Here is a 12,876-nt window from a genome sequence, read left to right as displayed (position 1 = left end):
CATTTCTCCTCTTTTCTCTGTCACTGTATGGCTCACTGCCATTTCTCCTCTTTTCTCTGCCACTGTATGGCTCACTGCCATTTCACCTCCTTTCTCTGTCACTGTATGGCTCGCTGCCATTTCTTTTTCTTTTCTCTGCCACTGTATGGCTCACTGCCATTTCACCTCCTTTCTCTGTCACTGTATGGCTCGCTGCCATTTCTTTTTCTTTTCTCTGCCACTGTATGGCTCACTGCCATTTCACCTCTTTTCTCTGTCACTGTATGGCTCACTGCCATTTCTTTTTCTTTTCTCTGTCACTGTATGGCTCGCTGCCATTTCTTTTTCTTTTCTCTGCCACTGTATGGCTCACTGCCATTTCACCTCTTTTCTCTGCCACTGTATAGCTCACTGCCATTTCACCTTCTTTCTCTGTCACTGTATGGCTCACTGCCATTTCACCTCTTTTCTCTGCCACTGTATGGCTCGCTGCCATTTCTTTTTCTTTTCTCTGTCACTGTATGGCTCACTGCCATTTCACCTCCTTTCTCTGTCACTGTATGGCTCACTGCCATTTCACCTCCTTTCTCTGTCACTGTATGGCTCACTGCCATTTCACCTCTTTTCTCTGCCACTGTATGGCTCACTGCCATTTCACCTCCTTTGTCTGTCACTGTATGGCTCACTGCCATTTCACCTCCTTTGTCTGTCACTGTATGGCTCACTGCCATTTCTTTTTCTTTTCTCTGTCACTGTATGGCTCACTGCCATTTCACCTCCTTTCTCTGTCACTGTATGGCTCACTGCCATTTCACCTCCTTTCTCTGTCACTGTATGGCTCACTGCCATTTCACCTCTTTTCTCTGCCACTGTATGGCTCACTGCCATTTCACCTCCTTTCTCTGTCACTGTATGGCTCACTGCCATTTCACCTCCTTTGTCTGTCACTGTTTGGCTCACTGCCATTTCACCTCCTTTCTCTGTCACTGTATGGCTCACTGCCATTTCACCTCCTTTCTCTGTCACTGTATGGCTCACTGCCATTTCACCTCTTTTCTCTGTCACTGCGTGGCTCGCTGCCATTTCTTTTTCTTTTCTCTGTCACTGTATGGCTCACTGCTATTTCACCTCCTTTCTCTGTCACTGTATGGCTCACTGCCATTTCACCTCCTTTCTCTGCCACTGTATGGCTCACTGCCATTTTACCTCTTTTCTCTGCCACTGTATGGCTCACTGCCATTTCACCTCCTTTCTCTGTCACTGTATGGCTCGCTGCCATTTCGTTTTCTTTTCTCTGTCACTGCGTGGCTCGCTGCCATTTCACCTCTTTTCTCTGCCACTGTATGGGTCACTGCCATTTCACCTCCTTTCTCTGTCACTGTATGGCTCACTGCCATTTCACCTCTTTTCTCTGCCATTGTATGGCTCGCTGCCATTTCACCTCCTGTCTCTGTCACTGTATGGCTGGCTGCCATTTCGTTTTCTTTTCTCTGTCACTGCGTGGCTCACTGCCATTTCACCTCCTTTCTCTGCCACTGTATGGCTCACTGCCATTTCTCCTCTTTTCTCTGCCATTGTATGGCTCACTGCCATTTCTGCTCTTTTCTCTGTCACTGTATGGCTCACTGCCATTTCTCCTCTTTTCTCTGCCACTGTATGGCTCACTGCCATTTCACCTCCTTTCTCTGTCACTGTATGGCTCGCTGCCATTTCTTTTTCTTTTCTCTGCCATTGTATGGCTCACTGCCATTTCACCTCCTTTCTCTGCCACTGTATGGCTCACTGCCATTTCTCCTCTTTTCCCTGCCACTGTATGGCTCACTGCCATTTCACCTCCTTTCCCTTCCACTGTATGGCTCACTGCCATTTCACCTCCTTTCTCTGTCACTGTATGGCTCGCTGCCATTTCTTTTTCTTTTCTCTGCCACTGTATGGCTCGCTGCCATTTCGCCTCTTTTCTCTGCCACTGTATGGCTCACTGCCATTTCTCCTCTTTTCTCTGCCACTGTATGGCTCACTGCCATTTCACCTCTTTTCTCTGTCACTGTATGGCTCGCTGCCATTTCTTTTTCTTTTCTTTGCCACTGTATGGCTCGCTGCCATTTCGCCTCCTTTCTCTGCCACTGTATGGCTCACTGCCATTTCACCTCCTTTCTCTGTCACTGTATGGCTCACTGCCATTTCTCCTCTTTTCTCTGCCACTGTATGGCTCACTGCCATTTCACCTCCTTTCTCTGTCACTGTATGGCTCGCTGCCATTTCGCCTCCTTTCTCTGTCACTGTATGGCTCACTGCCATTTCACCTCCTTTCTCTGTCACTGTATGGCTCACTGCCATTTCGCCTCCTTTCTCTGTCACTGTATGGCTCACTGCCATTTCTCCTCTTTTCTCTGCCACTGTATGGCTCACTGCCATTTCACCTCTTTTCTCTGTCACTGTATGGCTCACTGCCATTTCTCCTCTTTTCTCTGCCACTGTATGGCTCACTGCCATTTCACCTCTTTTCTCTGCCACTGTATGGCTCACTGCCTTTTCTCCTCTTTTCTCTGTCACTGTATGGCTCACTGCCATTTCTCCTCTTTTTACTGTCACTGTATGGCTCACTGCCATTTCACGTCCTTTCTCTGTCACTGTATGGCTCACTGCCATTTCACCTCCTTTCTCTGTCACTGTATGGCTCACTGCCATTTCTCCTCTTTTCTCTGCCACTGTATGGCTCGCTGCCATTTCGCCTCCTTTCTCTGTCACTGTATGGCTCACTGCCATTTCACCTCCTTTCTCTGTCACTGAATGGCTCACTGCCATTTCTCCTCTTTTCTCTGCCACTGTATGGCTCACTGCCATTTCACCTCCTTTCTCTGCCACTGTATGGCTCACTGCCATTTCTCCTCTTTTCTCTGTCACTGTATGGCTCACTGCCATTTCGCCTCCTTTCTCTGTCACTGTATGGCTCACTGCCATTTCTCCTCTTTTCTCTGTCACTGTATGGCTCGCTGCCATTTCACCTCCTTTCTCTGCCACTGTATGGCTCACTGCCATTTCTCCTCTTTTCTCTGTCACTGTATGGCTCACTGCCATTTCGCCTCCTTTCTCTGTCACTGTATGGCTCACTGCCATTTCTCCTCTTTTCTCTGTCACTGTATGGCTCACTGCCATTTCACCTTTTTTCTCTGTCACTGTATGGCTCACTGCCATTTCACCTCCTTTCTCTGTCACTGTATGGCTCACTGCCATTTCACCTCCTTTCTCTGCCACTGCGTGGCTCGCTGCCATTTCACCTCCTTTCTCTGCCACTGCGTGGCTCGCTGCCATTTCACCTCCTTTCTCTGTCACTGTATGGCTCACTGCCATTTCGCCTCCTTTCTCTGCCACTGTATGGCTCACTGCCATTTCACGTCCTTTCTCTGCCACTGTATGGCTCACTGCCATTTCACCTCCTTTCTCTGTCACTGTATGGCTCGCTGCCATTTCTTTTTCTTTTCTCTGTCACTGCGTGGCTCGCTGCCATTTCACCTTTTTTCTCTGTCATTGTATGGCTCGCTGCCATTTCGTTTTCTTTTCTCTGTCACTGCGTAGCGGTCGCTTCCATTTTGCCTCCTTTTTCTGCCACTATACTTATGGCTCGCTCCGCTTCCGTGTGTTCTTCGCTTCTATCTTGAGGTTACTAATTTTAGTAAATTTAGCGAGTTAGGAGAAAATCGCTTAATTTAGTACTCGCCAGAATTGTACTCGTTAAATTTAAGTATTCCCCAAAACAAATTAACCATGGTAGACTTGAAAAATTCTTTACAAATGTGTGCAGGTAACTTTGTTCTTTCTGGCAATGTAAATTAAATGTTCGTTCAATCTCAATTAATCTTTTACTGAACATTTATTTCCATGTTAGCTATATGTTTACTAAAAACTGGTTTACACGATATCGGAAGATCGCTAAATTAAATAGTCGCTTAACCTTGCATAGAAAATAGGCTAAAATTAGTAGCCGCCAACAATAGTAACCTTAAGGTATGTCGTCACCTTTCTAGTAAGTGACGATAGGTTTTTCGGGCTAAACGGACAAATTCTAAACTTGGCGGGAAACGCGCTGAAACTCACTGAAATAAGGGGAAGACTAGCTTGGTAGAACACCTCTTGGCTTACGGTGGCCGAGAGTGGCCATAAAAATTCGAAAGTCGATTTGTAAAATTCAAAATTTAAAAGTTAAGTCGATTTGCAAAATTCAAAATTTAAAGCCGGAAATGTCCATTTTCAAATATAAGAGTTAAAAATCAAAAATTCAACTCCGATAACTATGCTCTTGTGCATGATAGGTTTGATTGGCAGCTTCAGTTGATGATTCTGCCTGGAACTAAACGCAACAACACGCTTGAAAATGTGTTTTCGGGCTAAACGGACAACTTCTGGACTTGGCGAAAAACGCCCTGAAACTCACTGAAATAATGAGAAGACTAGCTTGGTACAGGGGCACCCAACGAGCAAATTTTGCTATAGGTGTCGGAACACCGTTTTTACGTTATAAGTGTTCTTTCTGTGCGATTTAAAGCCTTATTTTTAAACGCTAAGAAAAGTGTATCTTTTCGGATACGCTAGTTGGACTTTCAAACTTCAGAAAATTTTAGGGAACGAAATATTGTTACCCGAATTTACGAGCCGCTGTTGCCTTCTCGATAATCGTAGCTGGCCTTTTCTCGTACCCAAAACGGCATTTTTCTCTCTCCGAAAACAACAGGTATTACTTTCCCCATGTCACGAAAGTTTGAGCTAAAGAAAACTCCAATTTTTTATCACGGTTAAATCCGAAAATGGTAGGCGATTATAGGTCTTCCGAACAGATATTCACCGAAACGGTCTGTTTGGTGCCCCTGTTGGTAGAAGGCCGAGAGTGGCCATCAAAACTCGAAAGTCGATTTGCAAAATTCAAAATTCAAACTCGAAAGTCGATCTGTAAAATTCAAAATTCAATAGTTAAGTCGATCTGTAAAATTCAAAATTCAATAGTTAAGTCGATTTGCAAAATTCAATATTCAAAGCGAAAGTCGATTTCCAAAGCTAAAATGTTTAAAATCGAAAATTGATGATGATGATGATGTGATCTACTTCGAGGGTTTTCTTACGGATTTCAAGGATGTAAATAGACTCAGAACTTGGTTCCAAAAGAAGTAAATTGCTTTAGTAATCTTGTCGTAACCGTTAATGTAACCAACATAGTACTCAGCGATGTAACCGAGACACTTTTTTTGTAGAAACATTTATTGAATAAATCACACACAGCTTAAATTACAATGACGCTTTTTCATACATGGTTTTCTAGGTAATATGCCACTCACCACTTCTTTGGTATTCAAAAGTCAACGACATCTTAACTTAAACCAAACAAAAAACAAAAATAAACAATTTAAAACCAAACCGAACCACATAAGAAAAAGGAAGTGTTAACAAAGAATGATAACAATGTGTTAACAAAGAACGATAGGAATAAAACGTTCAGGGTTAAACAGATTTAATTTCAAAACTAAAGCTCTGAGGTATTCGTCTTATAGGTCCTTATAGAAGGGCATCCTGTTTAAACAAATAACATGTCATCCAGGCGTAATAAACAAACAGGAAGTCCCAAACATCTCTTGCTGCGTGCCATGGTTTACGAGTGATCGCCATTGAAACTTTTTTTAGTTATTTATTAATAAGTCAGCATTAAAAGCCTTTTGGGGCGTTCTTACTTACCTAAGATGGGAAATTTTTTGGTTAATGTTTTGTGGTTTTAACGCCTTCCGTGTTTAAAAAGAACTGTATATATTCATGCCATAGAGCCCAAAGCAAGATCGAAATGTTGCCGGTTTTATGGTCAGTTATGTTTCCGTTCAATTGTCCAAAAAAAATAACAATGAGAAAGACGAGGGGTTCAATCACAAAATATTATTAAATAACGTCGTGGAACTCTCTCTCAGCACAAGTAGTAAATTCTCAAGCTATCGTTTACAACTGAATCTGCAGAACAATTGTCCAAAACATAACGAGGGGTGGTGAATGATCCTTCAAAAAATGCGTGTCTCGCAAAATTTTAACCAAATTTCAGGGGTCTCGTCGTCTCGAATTTTTCTTTGACGCCTTCGCGGAGTCTCAATTTCTTTTGCAAGGCTAAAAAGGTCTCGGACTCGCAGAAAAGATATCAGTCTCGCCGTCTCGCATTTACGACACCCCTATAATGAGAAAATCGAGGGGTTCATTCACAAAATATTATTAAATTACGTTGTGCAACTCTCTGAAACTATTGGTTACAACTGCATAACGGTTGTACAACACGCCAAGACGTAGGAAGCATTTTTTGATAAAAAATGAACGATAAATTGAAGAATTATTTTAGTAAATGATAAATCAGCTGCACAACTCGCTTCTAAACTAAACGAGAATATCAGATTCTTCATTTGTTCTTTTAATTTGTGTGGGCCTTCTACGAGATGGACGAGGTAAAACTGAAAAGTTGTACGCTCATGCAGTTAAGACGATCGGACTCGCGATATCATGAGGTTCAGCAGATCGCCTATAAATGGCCACCTGCGAATGTTGTGCTACAAATTGATAAAATTAACAAATCTAATATCGCCTGTAACGGCAAAAAACTGTCAGTATAAGAAATATAATCCAGTATTCAAGTTTTTAACGCTTTAAGCTGGAAGGTCATTCGGTTCATTTTTCTGTTCTTCTTTGCAGATATCTTGTTTATTGTAAGCGTCGTCTCCATGAAGCTGACTTTTGGCATTGCTATCCTGGCTCTTGTCGCCATCTCAGTGACTTCAGCGAGTCGTCGGTTACGACGTGAGTTAAAAATTTTCAATAGCATACAAAAATTCTATAGCTCCTTTAATTTACACGACAACCAGTCAACCATGATTAAAGGGATTGTGTCACGAATTTAAGCCAAATTTAGTCATAGCAAATGATCAACAAATTCGGTGAAATTAACAAATAACCTCCATAAACAGTAAAGGAACATTTCCACAACACTACAAATACAAAACAAGGTACGGATGGGCAAAAGTGACGAAGATTGAAACGGATTGCGATATGGGTTTTTGAAATATTGTTGGGCTCAACAGTTTTCAAAGTTAATCTTGTTTGCTTGAAACTTTAAATTATAACGCCAGGGAGACACATTTGGTTGCAACTTAACTCAGCCGTCACACATGCAGTCCCTTTAAGATTGTTGCTTAAGTGTTGGTAATGCCCTGTTCCGGCAGAGCTTTAATTTCCAGCTCAGAGAAAACCACTTGCTCCTTTCGTTCCTCAGAACTCAATGCTAAGATTGATGCGTTAACCAAAGCAGTGGAACAGTTGAGCCAGCAGAAAGGACATGGTCAGTTCTTTTAATATCTTTCTTATGAATTTATGAAATTTGGACTAAAAAAACCTGTTGACTTGTTAAAGGAGAGGCTTATTCGGGGAGCTTAATAGTTATGCCGTTATAATTAAAACCGGAAGATTCTCTCACCGGAGTGATTTTTAAAAATGCCCTGAGAGAAATCAATTAAAGTAAACTGATAAATGATTAAAAATAAACAAAGTTAAAGCTGAACAACAAGATATAAAAGGTAATAAGCCTAGTTCGGGAGTGCTTACAGTGCGGACACTCGAACCATGAACGCCACGGCTTTATTTTCACTTTATTTGTACTTTATTTTCACTTATTTTGTAGTTATTTTTGACATTTTTCCAGAACTAACCAATCACAGCCGCGAGTCGAACAACGGTTTTTCCGTATGATTGACAGCTTACTACCGAAATCACTAAACTGTTAGCACCCCGGAAAAAACGATCGATCGCATTTGAATTTTGGGCTTGCTCACGTGACCATTTCGAGCGACCGGATTAGTCACGTGGCATTCTGTTTCTTTTCGCGGGCAGAACAACTTTGCTTTGAACTTTTCAAGTGAAATGAATGCTCACGGAAGAACTTTCGAACGTGGAAAACCAATTAGCAAGGATTTGAGGTCACTGATTGTTGATGATATTTTGAGCGGAGGCGGAGATGTTTCAACAGAGTTCTACCCAGGAAGTTTTAGAGCAATAGGATCAAAGTACAAAGTGAGCGGTGTTACAGTTTCGAAGTATGGAAGACCTTTTGTCAAACGGGAGAAAATCTGCCTCGCCATGCTGCTGCTAGGGGTCAACCGAAAAGGCTTGAGGACCCTGAACTAGACTTGGTCCAGCTGCTCGTAAAAAGTAGACCTTCGATAACTTATAAGGACATTAAAGAAAATATCGAGGCACACTCAACGGCAACAGCTTCGATTTCCGCCATAGGCCGAGCTGTCCGTGGTCGTTTACCAAAAGGGAAAATGACTTGGAAAAAGATGACAAGGCCAGCAGCCGAAAAATTTACCCCTGATAACATCGCCTATTGCCAAAGCTACCTCAATTTCATGAGTACGCTAGATCCGTTTCGCGTTAAATTTTTTGATGAAGCTGGTTTCAAATTGCCGGATTGTGCGAACCCGAAATACGGACACTCGGTGAAGGGACAACCTTGTGTAGAAATAATGAGGAACTCGCAAACGCCAAATGTTACTCTGAATTTATTGTGCGGACTTAGGCTGCATTCATTATGTATGCTACAGGGGGGGGCAGAGGATTTTTTTTTCAGCGGCTCGTTTTTTTATATCCCCCCCAAGGTCCATACAAATTTTCATAATCCCCCCATGCAATCAGCCGAAAAATGAATACCCCCCCTCCTCCCTCACAAGAAATATCAAAATAAATATCTGTAAAATAGTACACTACCTTATTATAGGAATATAACGAAGCATTTTAACAACGCGAACAAAATTTACGCGTTACAATAAAATTAACGCAAATTCAAGAAAGGTTCTGGTTAAATCCTTAGAGTAAAAAAGTTAACATCAATAAAATTAATGCAAGTTTTTGAAATTCGCGTTAATAACAAGTATCGTTAATTTCCTATAATAAGGTATATATGTTTGAGATTTCAAGAGACATGTTTAATAACAACATCGAGAGAGTTTTGACAGTTTATGTCATACCTATGCCAGCCAGTCTAAGTAGCGCAAATTAGGTATAGATAGCCTGCCAGCTCGTGTATGAGTACTACCAGGAGTATTGACTGTCACTCTCGTCGACAAAAGCAACAACCTCATCATCATCATCACTCTCACTATCACACTCATCCACGGATTCATCTCTGCTGTTGCCATCCTCTTCACCCTAATTTTCCGGCGTTCAGCATCATTCCTCTCAAGTGCGACATGTGCCATTATTCTCCTTATCTTATAATTTTTCTTCCCAAGGAGAGAAAGTTTATGACGGTCTAAATATTTGTTAAGTTCTTTGACGTATAGCTTGTTCATATTTTCAAATGTGGACGTGATAGTTTTCCAGTCATATTGTTCATATCCTTTCATTGACCATTTAAGTGCACATTTGTTGTTCAATTTCATAAAACTGTGCACTGAATTACATTGTTTTCTTTTGCATTCATTGATTCAATAAAGTTACACTGCTTAGACTGAGGTTGCATTAAATGTTTCCATTTTTGATGTTTTACTTTCTATGCTGTATCAAAACATTACATCTACAGGCCAGGCACACTACTTGAAAACTTCAAATAGCTACTATAGTCTCTCAGAATAATAGAGGTACCCTTGTTGCTTACAATCCTTGAAAGAATTAAGCTGCTGTATTTATCTTTTTTTTTCCACTTTTTTAAAACTATTACAAAAGCTAGACAGAATCTTACAAAAAATAAGCATCCCCCCAGTAGATATTTAACAATTTTCATATCCCCCCTTTTTTTGCTCTAAAAATTTGAGAACCCCCCCCTAAAATCCTCTGCCCCCCCCCTGTAGGATACATAATGAATGCAGCCTTAATGGAGTAATGTATGCCAATACCCTCAATGGCGCAAGCAATACATTGGAGTTTTTAAATTTCTTTCAAGAGGCAAGCCAATTCACGCAGCCTGATGGAAACCCTATTCTTGAATATGGAGACATTATCGTGGTTGATAATGTTGCTTTGCACCGTTTCGATGGAGGACAAGCATTAGCTGAGTGGTTAGACAGTTTTGGAGTCACCCTTGTATATCTTCCAGTATATTCACCGGAGCTTACCCCCGTTGAGTTAGTTTTCAACAAAATGAAAACTGTGTTACATAGGTATGAGTACCGTGACCTCCTTAGGTTTAATATCGATGTAGCGATTTACCATGCGCTTCAAGAGATTTCGGCCAGCGATTTACGTGGTTTTTATGACCACGTTGAATACTTCAACAGAGTGTAAATAGTTGTTCGAGTGTCTAGATATTAGATTCTGATTTAAAACAAAAATATACAAACTACGCAGCTGCGTCGTTTCGGAGTTGATAAACACTGTATTGTTATTGTATTAAATGTTCAATTTATACATTGGAATTGACACCAGTTATCTCTACAATGTCGAGTGTTGGGAAGATTTAAAATTAGTTTTATTCATCTGCTGTTGTTTTGGTATTAAGCGTTGACTGTTAATCTCGTAGCGTTTCTCCACGAAAATGAAACCAGCGATGTTTACAGATTAAAATTATTATTGCACTGAGAACACAAACCATCTTTTATTTGGTAAACAACAAATGTTTCAGTTAATACAGAAATGTTTTAAATAAAGATAAAAGTAACGAAAGTTGGTGGGTTAAATTTGCAGTTCTCATGAATGTTCTATATTTAGAAACTCGCTATCAAAACATCTCTATTTCTGTAAACACAAATCCCGCGCCCGGGTCACGGCTTTCAAATATTTCAATGTCAAAAAAGCAGAATTGGCTGTTCTCGATGTAAGGAAACACAAACGGGCAACTAACACAAATTATTTATGTCAATGAAAACGGTGTTAAAAAAAATCACAGTTCTCGAGAATCTCTGTTACGTTGCCTGAGTAAAAATAACACTGTATCAAATTACTCTTGTGAATAATCTCAAGCAAAATTCGCTACACTTGCTCATAGTAACAATGCATTTTCTTTTGCTATTTTCGATTTCTGTAAACACAAACATTCAAATTTTAACATACAAAAACGGTTTACAATCAAAGTTCTCAAGTATTTTTAGTTTGTCTCTTGTGGTCTGAACTTCAGACGTCTGTCTCTTGCCGTCTAAGAAGTCTGAGTAAAAATTACTCTACTGTTGAATTGTCAGTAACCAAATTCGCTGCACTAGCTAGGAGTGACAGCAGATTTTCTTGAGACACATTCTTAGTGCTAGCATATGTACTACTTTGGTTGAAACTTGGGTCTTTACAAGGGACATTTACAGTCGTGAAGTCTTGAGAAAATGTGAAGTCTGGAGCTCGTGAAATCGGACTTGCATGGGAAAAGGAAAACTCATCACTGTGACTGTGTGATGATAGTGACAACAAATTTCCTTCAGATGCATTGATGGTGCTACTATATGTACAACTGCCTTGTTCTTGACAAGGAACATTTACAGCCGTGCAGTTTCGAGAAAATTCGAACTCTTGAGCTCTTGAAATCGATCTTGCATGGGAAAAGGATAACTGATTACCTTGACTACACAGTGCGGTGTTTAGTTGGCTCTCACGCAAAGCCAAATTGATTTGATAGTTCTCCTCCTCTGGTGTTTGAGGCACAGGTATCGAACACCTCGAAGGCGGGCAAATAGGACCAGTTCCTGGAAAGATCACCCCTTTCTTCGCCCAGAGCTCTTTCACTACACTGGATCTGCTCCTTGTGCTCGACGCCAACGATGAGAGATTCTCCTGTGAATCGTGTTTCTCTATTAGTTCTTGAAGGTTGTCGTTTGGCCCAGGAACCGCACCATGGCAAATCTTCTCGATCTTTTTGGCGTCTGTGTTGATTGCCATCCAGTTTACTACTTCGCGGCCACTCTGATAAGAAGTGTATTTGTCCCTGTCGCTGTTTATCAAGCGTGTGAGAATCCGTTGGGAAAATGTTCGCTTGCTGGACTGCATGTTTTGCAGCAAACTATCAAGTTCCTCCTTAAATTTTTTTTCTTTTGATTTTAGAAGCTGAAGATCCGTTTTCAAATCTTTAATTTGTCGTTTCTCCTCTGGATGCCGTTTTATATCTCCACAAAGGCGCGCCGAAGTACAGCGTTCATTCACACAATTTGCGCGCGTATGGCCTGCCCGTAAATGACACTTCGTGCACGCTGGTCTCGTCGAGTCGAAAGGAATTTGAGAATAGGCCTGCTCGAGTGCAGCTATTTCGTTCATTTTGGAGGATATTTCTGCTTCCTGCTTTTGAATTTGCTGTTCTTTTGAACGAATAAGATTTTCAACGGGTGATGTATAGCGTTTTATACTTCGTTCACCGGTGTGGGTGACATCAAGGTGGCGTTCACTTTCAGAACAAGTAGCCTGCGAGCTAGTTTCAAGTTCTTTCTTTCGCTTCTTCGGTGGTGCGGGGGAATACCAAACCTCGGCTTGAACATTTATCCTTTTCCAGTTTGTTCCCGGAACATCTCGCGCACACCTGAACAGTTCGCCCATGAGGCCTTCCTCAAAGTTTACATAACAGTTCTCATCGTCAAGATAACGAAGACGAATTTGATCGCAGCTTATATCCTGAAATGTTTTGGTGATATCTTTCACTCTATTAACAAATCCGTAAAAATCGAGATCTTCAATCGAAGAGGTGAAAAATGTTCCACACTTTTGAAAATCATTTCCATAATAAACCTTCACTTGATACACAGCCATGACACGTACGGGAGTGAAAGGCAAAACCCAACCCGCGAAAATGTCACGTGACTAATCCGGTCGCTCGAAATGGTCACGTGAGCAAGCCCAAAATTCAAATGCGATCGATCGTTTTTTCCGGGGTGCTAACAGTTTAGTGATTTCGGTAGTATCTCCACATGAATCTCTTGCACG

The 12,876-nt window shown here is 41.2% G+C and overlaps 1 long non-coding RNA gene across 1 annotated transcript in view; it reads left to right on the top strand.

The window, feature by feature from the left end:
- Positions 1-12,876, top strand: part of LOC144651081 (uncharacterized) — a 29,998-nt gene that overhangs the window by 12,089 nt on the left and 5,033 nt on the right. Inside the window, exons 2-3 of the long non-coding RNA XR_013570257.1 lie at positions 6,688-6,792; positions 7,265-7,330. This is a non-coding gene — a long non-coding RNA (uncharacterized LOC144651081). The remainder of the gene's footprint in view (positions 1-6,687; positions 6,793-7,264; positions 7,331-12,876) is intronic.

This window comes from Oculina patagonica, chromosome 4, assembly GCF_052425735.1.
Source record: "Oculina patagonica isolate OP01 chromosome 4, crgOcupat, whole genome shotgun sequence".
Taxonomy (NCBI): Eukaryota; Metazoa; Cnidaria; class Anthozoa; order Scleractinia; family Oculinidae; genus Oculina; species Oculina patagonica.
The sequence above is the reverse complement of the archived record's forward strand: the minus strand, read 5'-3'. Positions and strand labels throughout refer to the sequence as shown.